An 18,789-nucleotide genomic window follows, 5' to 3' on the forward strand; every position below is an offset into this window, starting at 1 on the left:
AAAAATGTCAATATAAATCAATTTCTAAAGATGGAATTAGATTAGTGGTTATGTAGGTCTGGGGAAGGACAGAGGGATTGAGAGGTGACTGCTAAGAGGTGTGGAGATTTTCTTTCTTGAGTAATGAAATTGTTCTAAAATTCCTTTGTGGTGATAAATGCACAACACTGTGATTATACTAAGAACCATTGGTTGTACTCTTTGGAAAGATTGTATGGTATGTGAATATATCTCAATAAAACTGCTTTATCAAAAAAAAACCCTGTCAGATTCTTCAGAAGATGTTTTCACCAATGTGCTGTTCAATTCCTCAGGTTAAGGTTTTTTCATTATTATTAAGAATTTCATACACATTAGAGATTGCCATTCATCACTTTCTCGTCTTTTCGAATGACAATAGCAGACTTGAAAGACTAAAACTGACATCTTTAAAGGCTTGCAATAAAAGTATCCGCACAACGACAGTAAGGAAGCCACTCAAAGTACCAGTAGCTTCATCAGCTGGCATATCTTGCCACCCTTAAAAAGGATAGCCGAACAGGTGAAAACTGATGCTGTGAAGACCACGTAATATATTGGCATCACGATGGTAGTGCTGACCGTGTCCAAGGCCCCGTGCGGGTGATGAACCTGCGCACTGACCCGTGCTCTCGCGCTCCGCAGCGAATCCAGGCCAGGGGCTGCGGCAGCTCGCGCCTCCCCGCAAACACCTCCCCAGTACCCCCGCCCGCGCCCTTCACACAGGAGCCTGAAAACGCTCCAGTCGGGGGGCAGATTGTCACGTGCACAGGAAGGTTTGTCTGTCCATGGCGAGGCCCCACCAGGAAGATTAACAGCAGGGACACAATGACCACAAGAGGCGCCAAGGCCACAAAACTGGGTCACCTGGTTTCTGAGACATTTCATTTAAGGTCTCTCCCTCTTCCTCCTTTGAGCATGAATGACCATAACCACACACCCGAGAATACTTTAAAAAAAAAAAAAAACACCCAATTTTCCCATGAAGAGTAAGTCTTCCGTTCAGAAAATGTGAAGAAAGACTGGCACTAAGACCCCGAGGGCTCCCAGGGGAGTCACTAAGGTGGCTGGAGCAGGCGCCCCAGCGACCGCTCACAGCTGGCTGACGGCGGCCCCCGGCCCTGCTTTAAGACGCGCGGTGGCCTCCACCTGCCCTCCTGGAGCCTGTTCTGGCAAGTGCAGGAGGCTTTTTTTTTTTTCCAAAAATGCAACTCCCTCCAATGAAAATGCTGGAGCTCAGAGCCAGACCAATATAAAAGTCATATTTCCACGCCCCTGGATCATTTCGTTTTCTGTTTAAGGGGTTCCTGGGAATCACAGTGATCACCGGCCGGAGCGGCTGCTGGTGCCGGAGGCCGGTCAATGCGGTCTTCAAATCCGGGTCAGCAGGCCGGCCGCGACACCGCGGCTCACACCCGCGTGCAGGCCACCGCGGCCACTGCCCTGGCCACTGTCCAGGGGGAGGTGCGCGCCTCGGGCCCGTGCGCGCCACCTCCTCCGCGGGGGAGCGCAGAGGGGAACCCGCCGGCGATGACCCCCGCCCGCCCGCCACCTCCGCCAGGGCCCTGGTTGGGTCTTTCATTAGAGTTAGCATCATGCCGGGTTGTGGAATGGAAACAGGCGGAGACATCATTGCACAGGAGAGGAGGAGGCAGGGGCAGGTGAGGGCTGGGAGGTGGCCGCTCGGTGTGTCCGTGACTCCCCAGCAGTGGTCCGTGTGCCAGGGGCTTGGACTCCCTCCGGTTTCATGATTGCCTTTCTGGACCTTGGTTCCTTCACCTACACAGATTGGGCTTAACCATCCTTCCAATTCCATGATTCTGGAAAGTCAATCCTGCTGGCATATTTCATAAGAAAAGAAAAAAGTTATTAACATTGGTCCGTAGCTGGACAGCGATGCTTTCAGAAATCCAAAGCCAAACAAAATCCTTTTTTTTTTTTTTTTTGGCAGTGTGGGTTTTGACAAATATCGATGTAAGCAAGATGCAGGTATACATTTGTTCTTTCCTTTCAGGGCACGTGGATACCTTCACAGTGGCAACTGGGATCTTTTGGGAGTATTGGCTTGGGGAGGGGGTTCCCAGCTGTCACTGGAGGTGCACAACATGACCATTACCTGGGCAAACTTCACTGGTTATTTGACATTCAAGGCAAGTTAGAAATTTCTTACACAGTAGTTGCCTGTGTATTATCGTCCACTTAATTATTGCACCTAAATCTGAATAAAATATTCTTCTCTTTGCTCTTTCAGTTACTCAGAATAGCATTTTGAAAGATAATGAACATTTCTATAGTATTATATTACATGCCTCATGCAATATTGTAACACTGTCTGAAGAACAGGAAAAGTATGGATACTTAGAGTCAGTAAGCAGTGACGTGCTCACAACCAGTTTTGGAAAATCTTTTCTTTGTTAAGCATTTTACCTAATAGGATACAAGCAAATCTGAATTTGGATATTTAGGATTAGCTCTTACGCCCAGTTTTGCCTACCTTCTTCAGTAATTTGAAAGCACCTATTTTTCTGGAAAACAAACCACCAAACATTCTCAGGGAAATTGCTTTTAAAAAGAAAGATGCCTAAGAAAACTGGGTGCAAAAATTATAGGAGATGCTAAATCCATGGATGTTTAGAAGGACTTAACACTTGTGCCAAGGAAGTGAAGACAAAGTCAACCCTAGGTAGATAAATAAATGAGCTGAAGATTTGAAGAAACCTGAGGTTACCTGGGAAACACATGAAACCAGTGAGCTGCTGCTTTGACTTCTCTGTTAGTCTGTATATGCTTAGTTTTTTAATAATCAAGCTGATTGGGAATAAAGTACCTTGGATCTAACACTGCATGACCCAGCATGAGTCAATCATATAGTAGCAAGCCAGTACCTTCTGCTAGATAATGTGTCAAATATTTATTGGGCCCTCTGGCGGCTTGAAGCTGTAGGTACCCCAGAAAAACAATCTGAAATCTAATTCATTCCTGTGGGTGTAAACCCATTGTAAATAGGATCTTTTGATGAAGTTACTTCAGTTAAGGAATGATCTGGATGTGACTTAATCTTATTATTGGAGTCCTTTATAAACGGAATAAATACAGAGCAACAAGAAGCTGAAATCAACAGAATCTGGAAGAGAACAGAGAGACCAGAAGATGTCGCCACGTGCCTTGCCATGTGGCACAGGAGCCAAGGATTGCTGGCAACTGGTCTTCAGGAAGAAGGCATTGCCCTGATGATGCCTTAATTTGAACAGACTCATGGTCTCAAACTGCAAGCTAATAAATCTCCATTGTTTAAAGACAATCCATTTCAAGGTATCTGCTTTCAGCAGCATAGAAAAATAAAACAAGCCTCTATTAGGTGCCTGGCACTGTGTGTTCACCACCCCACCAACTACCTTCATCAGCTTATTTGAACTCAGCACATAATAGGTGAGAGAGAAAAACCTTAACCTTCTGATACCCTTGGAAATGTAGAATAGTACTCCTCCTCTTCCTCAGGCTTCAGTGGTTTACCAAGCTCTCCCACTCCTTATTGCTAATCCTGTTGCCGTTCAAGGGTTTTTATACAGATAGAGATGTAGAGATTTATTAAGGACGTGTGGATGGTGCCTTTTTAGGAAATCTTACCTGTCATAAAAATGTGTCTCCAGTGTGAAACATGCCTCACATATTTCATTTGACACAACATGAGGGCCAGACTGTGAATTTTATTTAAAAGGGCTTCTAAGGTTGACACTGCCACATAGGACTGCTCAGGGAAATTAAATTCCCGCCGTATTTGAAATTTCTTTAAATGTCATAATAGGTTCTACAATTCTGGTTCGTGATCTTAGCAAAATAACACCCACTGGAGTACTGGGGATGAACCCAGGACCTTGCACATGCAGGTACTTAACCACTGAGCTACATTCACTCCACTAGAAAAAGTTCTAATCTTTACCTTATTGTCTGTGTCTCTTTTTTTAGATCTGAAAATTTTATATAAAAATCTTACAAAAGATCCACATGGGGAAACAACTTTCCACACACATCTAGAACTAACTCCAAATTTCTTAGGCTTGCTTAAGTCTTTTCTTTTTAAAACTTTTTATTTTTTAAATTTTTATTCTTTGCTGTTTGTATATTTTGTTGCCTCTTTGTAAATTGATTAGAGCTTTGGAAAAAGGAAGTTAAGAGCAAAGTCAAAATGATGTCAGAATGTTTTAATACTAAATAGAAACGCTTTGAGAAAAGATAGAAACTAATATTTAAAGTGGAACTCTTCTCCCTGTCACCAGAGTGACTACCAGCCATGATTACCATAGCGTCCAAAAAGGCCTTTTTTATTCCTGAATATTTGCAGAACATTTACAGACGATGCTCATGTCCAAGGCATGCTTATCCTGAGAAAGTTCAACACTTTTGTACCTTATGAGTTAACATGGAAACAAATAGAAAATTACAATGTCTGATAGTTTCTGATAATAAAAAATACATGTGTCCTGCTCAGAATGTGCATATATCTACATGAATGTATATATATATACATATACATATTAAGGAGGTACAGAGCTAAGCCACGATTTTTATCGTGGCTTTTATCGCATTGCACAAATACGATGATTCTAAAAATGTGAAGTTTTCACTCAGCTTCCAATCATTTGATCCTGTTTCTCTCTAATGAAAGAGAAAACTTTGCAGATTTTACCAGGGGCCCTGCCAGCCATTTCAGCCAGGAGATGCGTCAAAGATGAAGTTTTATTTAAAACATGTTGGTCAAAATGGAATGCATCATTAATATCTTCTCCAAAAGTTGTATTCCATACTCAGCTAAAAGAAATAAAGCAGACACTAGTATTATAACTAGTCGATGTCAGGTGCTATCAAACAGCAGCCAGACAAGAAGACATTACTTTAAAGGATTTGGAATATTCTTTAATATGAGTCCACCTGATTTTAAGAGCTTGGAAAATAATTTCTATATATGGACTTGCACAGATTGTGACTTCAACGCTACTGTCATATTACTTCAGGACTGCTGTGCTTTCAAGCAATGCACAGCACCTCATACGGATCTTGCTCAAAACCAAGAAATCACTGGTGAGTTATAGACACATCTACTTACAGTAAATAAAGAACCTAACATGCAACAATATGAATACTAAACTGAAATCTATCATTTGATACAATCCTTTCAAATCATTAATTCACCACAGTATTTGTTTAGAGGGCATGATGTTTAGTTCAATAATAAATAAACTGAAAGTGCAAATAATATTACACCACTTGGTGGCATGTTTGTGTGTTTGGTTTGTTGGTACTCTTGCATTAAAATTCCTCACTTTTATGAAATTGAACACTAAAAACATAAAACTTATATAATATGTCCTTTTTTGAGAGACAATTGAAATGATGTTAATGCTAGCTAATTCTTACATACTTTTAAAAGACAGAAATTTCAAAGGCTTTGGATAAATTATATGATCACTAAATGCACATTTGCCACTCTTAGCTTTGATGATTACTGATTGGATTTGAAAATTGAGTACAACCGTTTTCAGTAAGTTAATACAAAAATATTAATAACTAAAACTTTATCAACAGTTAGGTTTGTAATATTCTAGACATAAATTCACCTGCCAAATATTGAAAGTACTAATTTCAAAAATTAATGATAAAGTGAATAAATGAATCAAACTGAGCAATGCTTTCATTCACTACCTTTTTAAATGACTACAAAGCAAGCATCTGAAACCAGATAACAGCAAGACACATTTTCACAACCTGCACTGAAGTTTTGGAACATTTGTGATTAATTTAAGCAACCATTAAAAAATTTCTCCAGGAATTTTGCAATAATATACAATAATATTAAACAATATTATAATAAACATCCATGAAGTTTTTTTTTAAAAAAAGAAACAATATTTAATCATGCTCCTTCCTTATGTCTAATTGTCTCTACAGCAAGAACTTTAATAGAAAAGAGCACTGTCAAAAAAAAAGACCTTAGAACAAAATAGCTCATCATACTACTTATCTGTTCTCTTCCACTTTTAAAAGAAGAGACCTCATAAATATTCTTTTATAACATTTAACCTTTGTACCATATCAGATTTCAGACCGCAGGGTACACAAGGTGGAATGCTATGTCCTGGTGTTCAGAAGCAATCCCTTCATCACCTTTCTTTCTTTTTAAAGATTTATCTATCCCCCCTGCCCCCCGTTGTCTGCTCTCTGTGTCTATTTTGCTGCATCTTGTTTGTCCGCTTCTGTTGTCTTCAGCTGCAGGGGAAGTGTGGGCGGCGCCATTCCAGGGCAGGCTGCACTTTCTTTCGCGCTGGGCGGCCTCCTTATGGGTGCACTCTTTGCGTGTGGGGCTCCTCTACAAGGCGGACACCCCTGCGTGGCAGGGCACTCCTTGCGCGCATCAGCACTGCGCATGGGCCAGCTCCACACCGGTGGAGGAGGTCCGGGGTTTGAACCGCGGACCTCCCATGTGGGAGACAGGACGGCCTAACCACTGGGCCAAGTCCGCCACCCCTTCCTCACCTTTCTGATGCAGACAAGTCATCACTGAGACTGTGATTGACAGGAGAGGATTTAGCTGGAAATCTGGGCTCAGGTAAGCCTCTGTACCTCTGGTCTCCTGTTGGTACTGCTGCATTCCCTCAAAGACTTTCATTTGTTTGCTTGTTTGCTTTTAATCTAGAGATAGGAAGAAAATACTAAGATATAGTGAAGGTGCAGGCAGAAACTATTGTTTTACTATTTAAGAAAAGAAAGAGGGACCTTTTAAGTAAGTACATAAAAGACCAGCCAAGGTAGAGAAAAGATTGGGAGAGCGAAAGGAGGATTGACTGCTAATGGATTTGGGGTTTCTTCGAGGGAACACAAACTCTTCTAAAATTCATTGTGTTGATGAATATGCTAAAGATATCTTGAATGCATTGTGATTATACCTAATATACTAAAAACCCTTTGAATATACTAAAAAACATTGAATTCTACACTTTAAAGAGGTGAATTGTATGATATGTGAATTATATATATCTTAAGAAAATTACATGTTTTTTTAAATCTAGTACTTCAATATTCAATAAAGTTGAACTATTTTTTTAAATAAATAACAATCATATGTTAGTCCATAAATATGTAGAACTTGTACTTTTTTAAAAATTAATTTTTATTTCACCTCATTTTTCCCCAAAGAGAAATTACTCCTTATTTCAGTACTCCTCTTTTTGCAAGTTCTTAATCTGTAATGGATAGCCTCTTATTCAAATTAGAGAAACCTCTGTCCTTTTTTCCCCCAAATATATGAAAAACTCTTTTTGATCTGGCAACTTGATTTAATATCCCTTTAAAATCAACATAATTCCATCTGCCTGTAGAGGTTCTGCAAACAATAAAAATGAGAGAAAAAGACACAAGTTAACAAAGAATAGAATGTTTTTTCCCTTTTAGAGGAACTGGTTCGTTGAAGTCCAGGTTATAGTAATGGAAGAATTCTCCCTATGAAAAAAACATCCTTCTGGGGAGCAGGTGTAATTCATTGGTTGAGTACCTGCTTCCCATATACGAGTCCTGGGTTTAATCCCAGGTACCTCTTTAAAAAAAAAAAAAAAAATCCATTCCCTGGATAATATATGTGTACATTGCATCTTAGATTGGGAGAAGAAAGTTCTTGGACCAACATCAGATCCTGGGTCTCTGTAGCCTCGTCACCCAATCAAACAACTAGGAGTATTATCTGCCTTTAGTATCGATTTGTATGTTCATGAATTTTACTTGTGTTTTACAGAAGTTTTTCTGCAGTCATAGCTGGAATTTTTCTTGTTAAGAAGCATTTACCTAATCCCATCAACCAATATTAGAAAGGACAGATGGTGCATTCTACCACTGGTTAGAATTTATTTGGGCCAGGCCTAGAAGAACCAACACATAAGAGCAAAGGCACAAAACTCTAGTCATCAATGCATCTCTCCTGCCCTTGAGCATCTTCCTGGCATGTCACAAAGACACTCTGACTGAAATTTTATGTTACTAAGTAATAGCATTTTTATGTTTGGTTCTAAATCAAGATACTTCTATAGGGTGGGTTCCAATGAACATCATCAAAAAGGGTTACCCATATTTAAACAACCCAACTACAAGTTTCCAAAATACCACTGCCACCACTTACAGGGATATGCAAACATGACTCAGCAAACCAGAACATCGGGATTCTCCAACCAAGATGGGCACAATCCACCAACCTACTCCATGGAAACATGCAATGGTCTTTATTTATCTCCAAAATGTTAAGTGCAGTGAACATTAACAAACTTAACAAAATGTTAAGTTTCTGGCTTAATGTATAGATCTTTATTAAAACAACAATATTAGACTTTTTTTTTCCTATTTGAGCCGTTCTCTAGAGTATGTTTCTCAAATTTATTCCCAACTTTCTGGGGGTACTGTACTGTCTGATCCCTATCCTATGGAAATTTTTTTCAACCCTGAAATGCTAAAATATTATTCATCAGTTGATTATTTGATTTTTCATTATAATTTATCATTAATTTATCAAGCTGTGTTTTCTGGAGACTCTAGCCCAAGAGTAGCTTTCAGAAACTCCTGTGTTTTCTAAGAACCACTCTTAAAGGTCTTGGGAGAAGCAATTACCTCTTCTTTCCTATAAATTAAGATATTTGTGATTACATAAATGGCTATGCATTATAATTGTTTACTCTAGTATAAAGCCTTTAACTATTTTTACAAAATTTCTGTAAACCTCCCTATGTAAGAAAACTGAGATGGAAGCTTAATTCTGAATGGGTATTGTTTTCTGCTAATTCATATTCACAAATATTAAAATCAGTATTCTTACATTCCTTTGAATGTTGTCAGGGGAAGTCTTGCATCTCTCCCAGTGATCATATCAAAAAACTGAGGATTTCTTAGAGAGCTGCAAGACAGAATGAGGGATGCTGTTATGATGATTTATAATTTAAATAGGTATTTTTCCAACTCCTAAAATTCAGTAAACAGGTATCAGATAAATCCACAACCATAAGGGCTTTCACACTGTACGATGTAAGGAATGGCGAAGGCACAGTCTTCCATATCAGAGGTCCTGTCTGACGTCTGCCAGATTGCACTAACTATGGAAATCTTAACAAAAATTTTAACTTCCCTGATTCTTCCTTTCCTCAACTGATAAGGAAATCAATAATAGTTTCTCCTATATCAGACTGATTTGAGAATTGAATGAGATCATGAAGTGAAAGTCTTTTAAGGAAAAGCCTAAAAGTTGCAGAAGACTTATACATGATTATGTTTATAATTACATACCTACATTTGCTCTTTCAATTCAAATTCAAAGATGTTGCTTTACTTTAATGAAATGACCCTAAACCTTATATAGATAGAAAAGAAAAATAGATGGTAATTTGAAAAAAAGAAATGAGAGGATTTTGTGCAATAATATAAAAGTCTATTACAGAGTCACACTAATTTAGGCTATTGGTCGTTGGCATAAAGATAGACTGAAATGTCATTGTAACATACTAGAGCACTTGGAATTCCTTAAATATAATTAATAATTAGGATGCAAAAGGAAATTTGAAGTAAACAGAAATGTTATTGGTGTCTCCAGTGAAAAGCTATGGATTATTTAGAGCACATCTTTTTGTCTTTTACAATTATCCTTTAACAAATGTAATAGATCAGTATCAAAAAACAACGGGCACAGGACAACCAGCAAGATGGCGGCAGAGTAAGGCACTCCTAGAGTTAGCTTGTGCTCTAGGGCAGTTAATAATCACCCAGAGCTATCAAAAGCACCTGTTTGGGGGCTCCAGGAGACCAAAAGAGCATCCTGCAACTTCCTTGATAAATGGAAGGAGGAGACTACCCATCTGCAGAGAAGATTCATAAGTAGAGCACTCCACGCCACTGAGGCCAGTATCTGTCCTCCACTAGAAGCACTCGCCGCCTCGTGAACTGTTCCATGACTGGACCTGGAAGCTCCATTTCCCAGAAAAAGGAGAAAGAGACAGTTGGGCACTAACTTCAGCAACTGATGAGTAAATTTGGTGGGCTAAAGTATAATCCTGTGAACAGTTAAAGTTTGAGCCTGTCCAAATCATAAAGAGGCTGTGAGCCACCATCTTAACTCCATACCTGACACGAAGGGAAGTGGGGTGGACTGAAAATCCCAGTGCTGTTGGGGACCAGCTTCTTTCTGTCCAGATCAGATTGCAGCTCCAGCCTAGGCCCCAGCCCCACCTCGGTCAGGGAGGAAGCTGCGGGGACCTGGGCCAGCCTCTCCAGAAAACTACTGTCAAGCCCTGGAGGCCAGTGATTATCTTACTTTGATAGTGCAAGCCGCCCTAGGAACTATTCTGTGGCTGGAATTGGAAGCTCCATTTCCCGAAAACAGGGGAGAAAGAGATGGTGGCCACCAATTTCAGCTACTGATTAGTAAATTCTGCTGGCTGGAGTATAATCCTAAGAACAGCTAAAGTTTGAACCTGTCTGAGTCAGAAAGAGGCCAGTGGCTGCTATCTTGACTCTGCCCCCAACACGAGGGGAAGCCAGGCTGACAAAAATCACAGTGAGGGTAGGAACCAGTTTCTTTCACCCAGATGTGCCTGCAGCCCTAGGCTAGGCTTCAGCTCCATCTCTAGCAGGGAGGAAGCTGTGGGCCCTGCATCAGCCTATTCAGGTAATTTGGCCACCACAGACTGAATAATCAAAAGTCCAAGGCAACTGCAGTCATCTTGGACATGCACTGCATAGATTGCTGCCCACACCTGCAGCTCCATCCCTGCCCCAGGCAGGGGAAAAAGGGGTGGAGCTTCATCAGTGTTTAGGGGTAACTATAGTCTAGGCCTGCAAGACTTGGATTATTCCACACAGCTGTGGCTCTGTTCCTACCCCTAGAAAAGGAGAAAGTTGGGAGAAGCTTTATAGCACCCTGGGGCAATGAGGGCAACTTGAGCCTCCAAAGTTTATAACACCAACTACATCCTTGACTCCTACTATACAACCAGCAAGGGAGAAAGGGCAGGAAACCCTAAAGAAAAAACTGCACCCAGAATGAATACTCTAGTAAGCCTGATGCCAAGACACCAACAAAAAATTATAATCAACACCAAAAAACAAGAAAATATGCCCCAGTTAAAGGAACAAAATAAGCCCCCAGATGACATAAAGGAGTTGAGACAACTAATCATAGATGTTCAAACAAATTGCCTTAATAATTTCAATGAGATGGCTAAAGAGATTAAGGATATTAAGAAGACACTGGATAAGCACAAAGAAGAATCTGAAAGGATACATAGAAAAATAACAGATCTTGTGGGAATGAAAGGTGTAATAAATGAAATTTAAAAGCATTGGAATCATATAATAGCAGATTTGAGGAGGCAGAAGAAAGGATTGATGAGCTTGAAGAAATGGCCTCTGAAAGTGCACATACAAAAGAACAGATTAAGAAAAGAATGGGAAAAATTGAACAAGGTCTCAGGTACTATACAACAGCAAGTAATATGTAAACCTACATGTCATGTGTGTTCCAGAAGGAGAAGAAAAGGGAAAAGGGGCAGAAGGAATATTTGAAGAAATAATCGTAGAAAATTTCCAATCCTATTGAAGGATATGGATATCCCCATCCAAGATGCACAACATGCTCCCATTTGAAAAAATCCAAACAGACCAACTCTGAGACAAATGCTAATCAGAATGTCAGATGCCAAAGACAAAGAGAGAATTCTGAGAGCAGCAAGAGAAAAGCAATGCATAACATATATGGGATACCCAATAAGGTTAAGTGCTGATTTCCTACCAGAAACCATGGAAGCAAGAAAATAGTGGTCTGATATATTTAAGATACTGCAAGAGAAAAACTGCCAGCCAAGAATCTTATATCTAAAGAATGTCTTTCAAAAATGAGGGTGAGTTTTGAATATTCACAGAAAAACAGATATTGAGAGAGTTTGTAACCAAGAGATTGGCTTTGCAGGAAAAACGTAAAGGGTATGCTACAGTGGGAAAAGAAAAGACAGGAGAGAGAGGCCTGAAAGAGAGTCTGGGAATGAAGATTATATCAATAAAAGTAACTAAAAGTGTCAGAAGAGTGGTGAAAATAAAATAAGATAGATAAAACCCAAATATTCAGGAATAAACTTAACCAATGATGTAAAGCACTTGTTTTCAGAAAACTACAACTCATTGTTAAAAGAAATTTTAAAAAGCCTAAATAATTGGAAGAACATTCCATGCGCATGGATTGGAAGACTAAATATCATTAAGATGTCAATTCTGTTCAAATTGATATACAGATTCAATGCAATCCTGATAAAAATTCCACCAGCATTTTTTTTAATAAATGGAAAATACAATTATCAAATTTATTTGGAAGGATATGGGGTCCTGAATAGCCAGACACATCTTTAAAAGGAAAAGCGAAGTTGGAGGACTCTCATTTCTGAACTTTAAATCATATTACCTACCTACAGCAGTAGAAACAGCATGATACTGACATGAAGACAGACATATAGACCAATGAAACCAAATTGATGGTTCAGAAAGAGACCCTCACATGTATGGTCAAGTGATTTTTGACTAGCCTGTCAAACTCACCCAACTCGGGCAGAACAGTTCAGTCAACAAATGGTGATAGGAGAACTGGATATCCATAGCCAAAAGAAGGAAGGAGGACCCCTATCTCACATCTTACACAAAAGTTAATTCAAAATGAAAAAAAACCTAAATATAAAAGCAAGAACCATAAAGCTTCTAGTAGAAAACGTAGGAAAATATCTTCAAGCCCTGATGGTAGGTAGTGGATTATAAAAAGAGAAAAGAGGAGGACTGAGAAGGACTACTGATGTTTAATGTATGTAGAAGTTTTAATTAGCTTTACTTTAAAAGTGTGGAAATGTACAGAGTTGATGGTAACACATTATACTGAGTAGCAGCTGTTTTATAAATGGGAATGTGGCTGAAAATGGTAGTCTAGGGATGTAAATGCCAAAGACAGAATGCTAGAGAATAATCTAGGGACTGTATAACACAGCAAATCCAGAGGTGGATGAGAATTGTGATTGATGATACAGATGTAAGAGTGTCCATTGTGAGCTAGAGCAGATGTACATCACTACTGCAGTTTGGTGGGAATGAGGAGAACCATGGGAAGAATACAACTGGAGTGCCCCATGGACTATGGTTAACAGTAATAATATAATATTCTTGCATCTATGCCAAACATGTACTGTGTTGGTAATGGAGGAGTATGGAAAATGTATGCCATATGTAAGCTATGGTCCTGGTAATAATCAGATGATATTATTTCAATCTGTAACAAATATTCCACCATTTGGTGGAACACACCATGTGGTATGTTCATAGAGGGGTTTTGTCTGGGAATTCTGTACATATGCATGGTTGTTTTGTAAGTTTACAACCTGTTTCATAAAAATATATTTTAAAAAATAATAATAAGGTATGTTGGGGGAAAATACACCAAATGTAAGATAAGGACTATAATTAGTAGTAAGATTTAGACAATATTTTTTCGTAATTTGTAACAAATTTCTCACGATAATGCAGGGTGTTGGTGAAGGGTTGATATCTGGGACCCCTGTATGATGTTATGCATGCTTGCTTTGTAAGCTCACAACTTTCACTATGTAATTATTATTTATGTATGTTCATGTATAAATGATAAAAAAATAATAATAGGTGGGTTGGGGGAAAAATACTTTGGTTAGCAGTAATATTTTGAGGATGCTCTTTAATCATTACTTTAAAAGGTTTAACAACAATGCAAGGTATTGGTGGTAGGGTGAGGTACGAGAGCCCTGTATGACGTTATGTATATTTGTTTTGTAAGTTCACAACTATTACTATACACTTATTGTTTATGTATGTTCATGTATGAGTGATATATTTCAATAAACTTGTAAAAAATGAAAAAAAAAAGAGACATAAAATGAATTAAGGACCTAAACATAAGAGCTAAAACCATAAATCTCTTAGAAGAAAACATAGGGGAAAACCTTCATGACCATTTATTAGATATATCACCAAAAGCATGTGCAATGAAAGAAAAAAATAGATAAACTAGACCTAATCAAAATTTTAAACTTTTGTGCACCAAAGGACAAAATCAAGAAAGCAAAATGACAAACAACAGAATGGGAAGAAATAGTTGCAAGTCATATATCTGATAAGGGCTTATTATCCAGAATACCTAAAGAACTCTACAACACCACAATAAAAAGAAAACCCACTTAAAGGATGGGCAAAGCACTAGAACAGATTTTTTTTTCAAGTAACAACTTTATTTCAAAATTTTTCTCCAAAGAGGACTTACAAATGGGCAATAAGAACATGAAAAGATGCTCAACATCATTGTCATCAGGGAAAGGCAAATCAAAACCACAGGGGAGCGGATGTAGCTCGAGTGGCTGAGCACCTGCTTCCTATGTTCGCCGTCCTAGGTTTAAGAAACAGGAAACAAATGGGAAAAGCCGCTCTGGAGCGCTGGTGTAGCTCAGAGGCTGATCACTCGCTTCCGAGGTTTAATCCCTAACCCTGTACCTTGAAAGAAAAGTCAAAACCCAGATGATATATGACTGACAGGGAGCTGTACAGAACATATGTCCAGGGTGCATGGTAATGTTTGGATATACTCATAGTGGCAACAATTAAAAACCACAGTAGGGGGGGTACTGGGTTCCTGGCCAGTGGTGCTCTGTCGTGGTCCCTAGGGGAGCAGCGACAGTCTCCCAGGTACAGTGGTGGGGACCGGGAGGGAGTGAGGGTTCAACAGTGAGCCCCTGATACTAATGACTATGCTTGTGAGCTGATAAACCCAAAATAATAACAAGGCCTAGAGCAACTTTGTGCCTGGGAATTTCCTTCTGTCAGCCTTCATGTTACTCAAATGTGGCCAGTCTCGAAGCCAAACTCAGCATGTAAATGCAATGCCTTCCCCCCAGCGTGGGACATGACACCCGGGGATGAGCCTCCCTGGCAACGAGGGACCACTATCAACTACCAACTGATGATGCAACTGGAAAATGACCTTATACGGAAGGTTCAATGCGGATCAGCAGAATATCCATGTCTACATAAAATACCATGACTTTAAAATGCTGTTTGACCTAAAGTAAGGGGGAAATGGAAAGGAGAAATGAGTTTATATGGCTACGAGTTTCTAAAAAAGAGTCTGGAGGCTGGCAGAAGGTTTGCCCTCATGCACAACTGAGCAGAGTCAGAGAGACAGATAAAGCAGATACAACCCCCAGATATTGGTTCCTTTGAGGGCTAAAGAGACCCATGGGAGTTATGGTCATGGCCGATGGGGTTAACTACCAGGGCAGATGGCCCCTCTTTGGAAATGGTGTTTATGTGTGATGAATCTGGACTCAGATGGGATCTCCCTTCATAAGACTTTCATGCTAATGTGCTGGAGGTGCAGTTAATGTTGGGGTTTAAGATATATTTAGGGGATTTGAATCTCTGGACTGACAATGTGATAGCCAGATCCTGAGCCTCAACAGACTCCAGCACCTACAATCTGATTTATTGGACTTACCACACTCAGCTAAGATGGAGGTGAAGAAGGACAACCACCACACCATGGAGCCTAGAGTGATTACAACTGAAAATGGGAGGATTGCATCCAGCATCCAGGTGGAATCTGAGCCTCCTCTTGACATAAAGGTGCAATGGACACAACCAATCCAGTGTCCACATAGAAGAGGTGGCATTGGATTGGGAAAAGTGGACATAATGGACAAAGGGTATGGGGAAAGGCAGGAAGAGATGAGAGGTGGAGGCGTCTTCGGGACATGGAGCTGCCCTGGATGGTGCTTCAGAGGTAATCACCGGACATTGTAAATCCTCACAGGGCCTACATGATGGAATAGAGGAGAGTATGGGCCATGATGTGAACCAATGTATATGAGGTGCAGAGGTGCCCAAAGATGTACTTACCAAATCCAATGGATATGTCATGATGATGGGAACGAGTGTTGTTGGGGGGGGGGAGAGGGGGGGTGGGGGGGTGGGGTTGAATGGGACCTCACATATATATTTTTAATGTAATATTATTACAAAGTCAATAAAAAATAAAAAAATAAAAAAATAAAAAAAAAAAAGTCAAAACCACACCCACTCGGGCGACTATTACTTTTTAAATGGGCAATAACAAGTATTGACTGTAACGGTACATACAAATCCAAAAAGAAAAGAAAAATTAATTTTCCCTGGTGAGAAAAGGAAAAGAGACCCGTCCCTTCCCCTTTCTTAGAGCATTCTTCGGGAAGCTTGTCCTTGTAAATACTTTCCCCTTCCCCTTTAAGAAGTGTGTAGATCTTTCTGCAAGCTAACTAAGCCTTGGCAGGGTTTTCAAGTTAGGAGTGACTTTCTCAAGGACCTGGGAGCCATCTCTGAAACTAAAACATCGGGGAAGCTAGCACCCTTCCCTCTCTATTGCCATGGGAGTTCAGTTTAGGCTTCTGACTCCAACTTGTAGCTACCTTTCTGCCACAGAAATAGGAGAAGTTTTATTATTTGAATAGGGCAATTAGCAAGCACAACTACCACCCCCATTTCCCAGGTGACTTTAAGATGAACTGCGAGTAACAAATGGTGCTCACAAAGTCCTTCACAAAAAAACAACTAGTTTTTTGTTCATTTTAAGAATGTGTGTGTAATGGATTTTATCTGCTTGGCTAAAAAAAGGATGAGCTTTCTTTCTCTCTTTGCAATCTCTTTAGAGAATTGACTGTGGTGCATCACATTCTTGTTTAATGCTTATTCAATATTTAAATTGTTTTTCTTTCTCTTCCAAATTTGTGGAGAGGTTTTCTGAATTGAGAGTGTATTTTCCTTTTAATTATATTTTCCCCAACATGGCAAAGGTGAGTAGAAACTGGAACCCTTGTACATTGTGGGTGGGAAATAAAGAAAACGTTTTAAGCACAAAAATGATCGCTGGATAGTTTATAAAAGCACAACCAGAAAAGTTACACTTTTAAAATATAATGTATGTTATAATGTTAACTATATTGTAGCATATCCATTTAATGGAACATTATGTGTGTATTAAAAAGAAATGTTTTCCTACACACTGGTTTATTGGACTTACCCCACTCAGCTAACATTGAGTTGAAGAAGGTCAACCACTACCACAAAAAAAAAAAAAAAAAAATTTAAGGGAGCAGATGTAGCTCAAGTGGTTGAGTGTCTGTTTCCCTCATGGGAGGTCCTGGGTTCGGTTCCTGATGCTTCCTGAAAACTAACAACAAGCAAACAAACAAACAAACAAAAAAACTTAGGGGGCCTCTATGATTCAGTGGTTGAGTGCCAGCTTCCCACATATGAGGCCCCAGATTCAGTCCCTGGCCCCAGTAACTCAAAACAAAACAAAACAAAAAACAAGTTTATATGGATAAATAGAATGGTATGTGAAATGTGGCAAAATGTTAAAATTGATGGATTTGCATATCTGGGGATGGAAGATATGTTTGACTTCTCTGTATAGGTTTTATATTATTTTTGCAACTGTCCTTTAAGTTTGAAATAATTTTAAAATACTTAGGGGAAAAAATAAATGTTTATAAATGCCATTGATTCTACACTTCAGATGGATTGTATGGTTTATAAAAATATTTCAATAAATCTGATAAATAAATAAATAAATGTTTATGAGGAATTTACTGTATTTACTACTATGGAGTATATAAAGATAACACTGAATGAAAAGAAAAAGAAAGCAAAATATTAACTGCCTTTATTTTTGAATAAAGACCTTTTGTCCTTGTTTTAATATGTATGTCTTGTGATGTTTTAAAAGTAATGATAATGGGAAGTGGATTTGGCCCAGAGGTTAGGGTGTCCGTCTACCACATGAGAGGTCCGGGGTTCAAACCCTGGGCCTCCTTGACCCATGTGGAACTGGCCCATGCGCAGTGCTGATGCGCACAAGGAGTGCTGTGCCACGCACGTAGGGGTGTCCCCCGCGTAGGGGAGCCCCATGCGCAAGGAGTGCACCCCATAAGGAGAGCCACCCAGCGCGTAAGAAAGTTCAGCCTGCCCAGGAATGGCACCACACACACAGAGAGCTGACACAACAAGATGACACAACAAAGAGAAACGCAGATTCCTGTGCCACTGACAACAGAAGCAGAAAAGAAGACGACGCAGCAAATAGACACAGAGAACAGACAACCGGGGAGGGGAGGGGTAAGGGGAGAGAAATAAATAAATAAATAAATCTTAAAATAAATAAATAAATAAATGAAAGTAATGATTATAGTTAGTAACGAATGTTTCACAACAATGCAAGGTGTTGGTGGTGGGGTGATATATGGGAGCCCTGTATAATGTTATGCATGTTTGTTTTGTAAGTTCACAGCTGTTACTATACATTTATTGTTTGTGTGTTCATGTATGAATGATATACATCAATAAAATTTTATTAAGAAAATGAAAGCAATGATAACATTTATATTGTGTAATGAGAAAAAAACTTAAATAAATTGAAAATATTATCAATCAAATAAGTTTTCAAATAGCTTGCAAGAGCACAGATTTCCTACCCTTTCAATTTAGGGTCGAAATGGAGCATTTAGAAATTTGAATTCAACCATTTGTACTAATTTATTCATTTATTCTTCTATTCAACAGGTATTTGCTGAGCTTCATCGTGTACCTGCACAGTGGATGGGGGAAAGAGAGGAATAATGGGTGTAAAAATGGATGTGATCTCTGTTGTTTATGGAGCTCCCA

At 39.3% G+C, this 18,789-nt stretch overlaps 1 pseudogene; it reads right to left on the bottom strand.

Moving 5' to 3' along the window:
* Positions 1-274: 274 nt before the first annotated feature.
* On the bottom strand, positions 275-1,615 carry LOC131279077 (magnesium transporter NIPA2 pseudogene; annotated as a pseudogene).
* Between the last annotated feature and the right edge of the window lie 17,174 nt (positions 1,616-18,789).

Source organism: Dasypus novemcinctus, chromosome 7, assembly GCF_030445035.2.
Source record: "Dasypus novemcinctus isolate mDasNov1 chromosome 7, mDasNov1.1.hap2, whole genome shotgun sequence".
Lineage (NCBI taxonomy): Eukaryota > Metazoa > Chordata > Mammalia > Cingulata > Dasypodidae > Dasypus > Dasypus novemcinctus.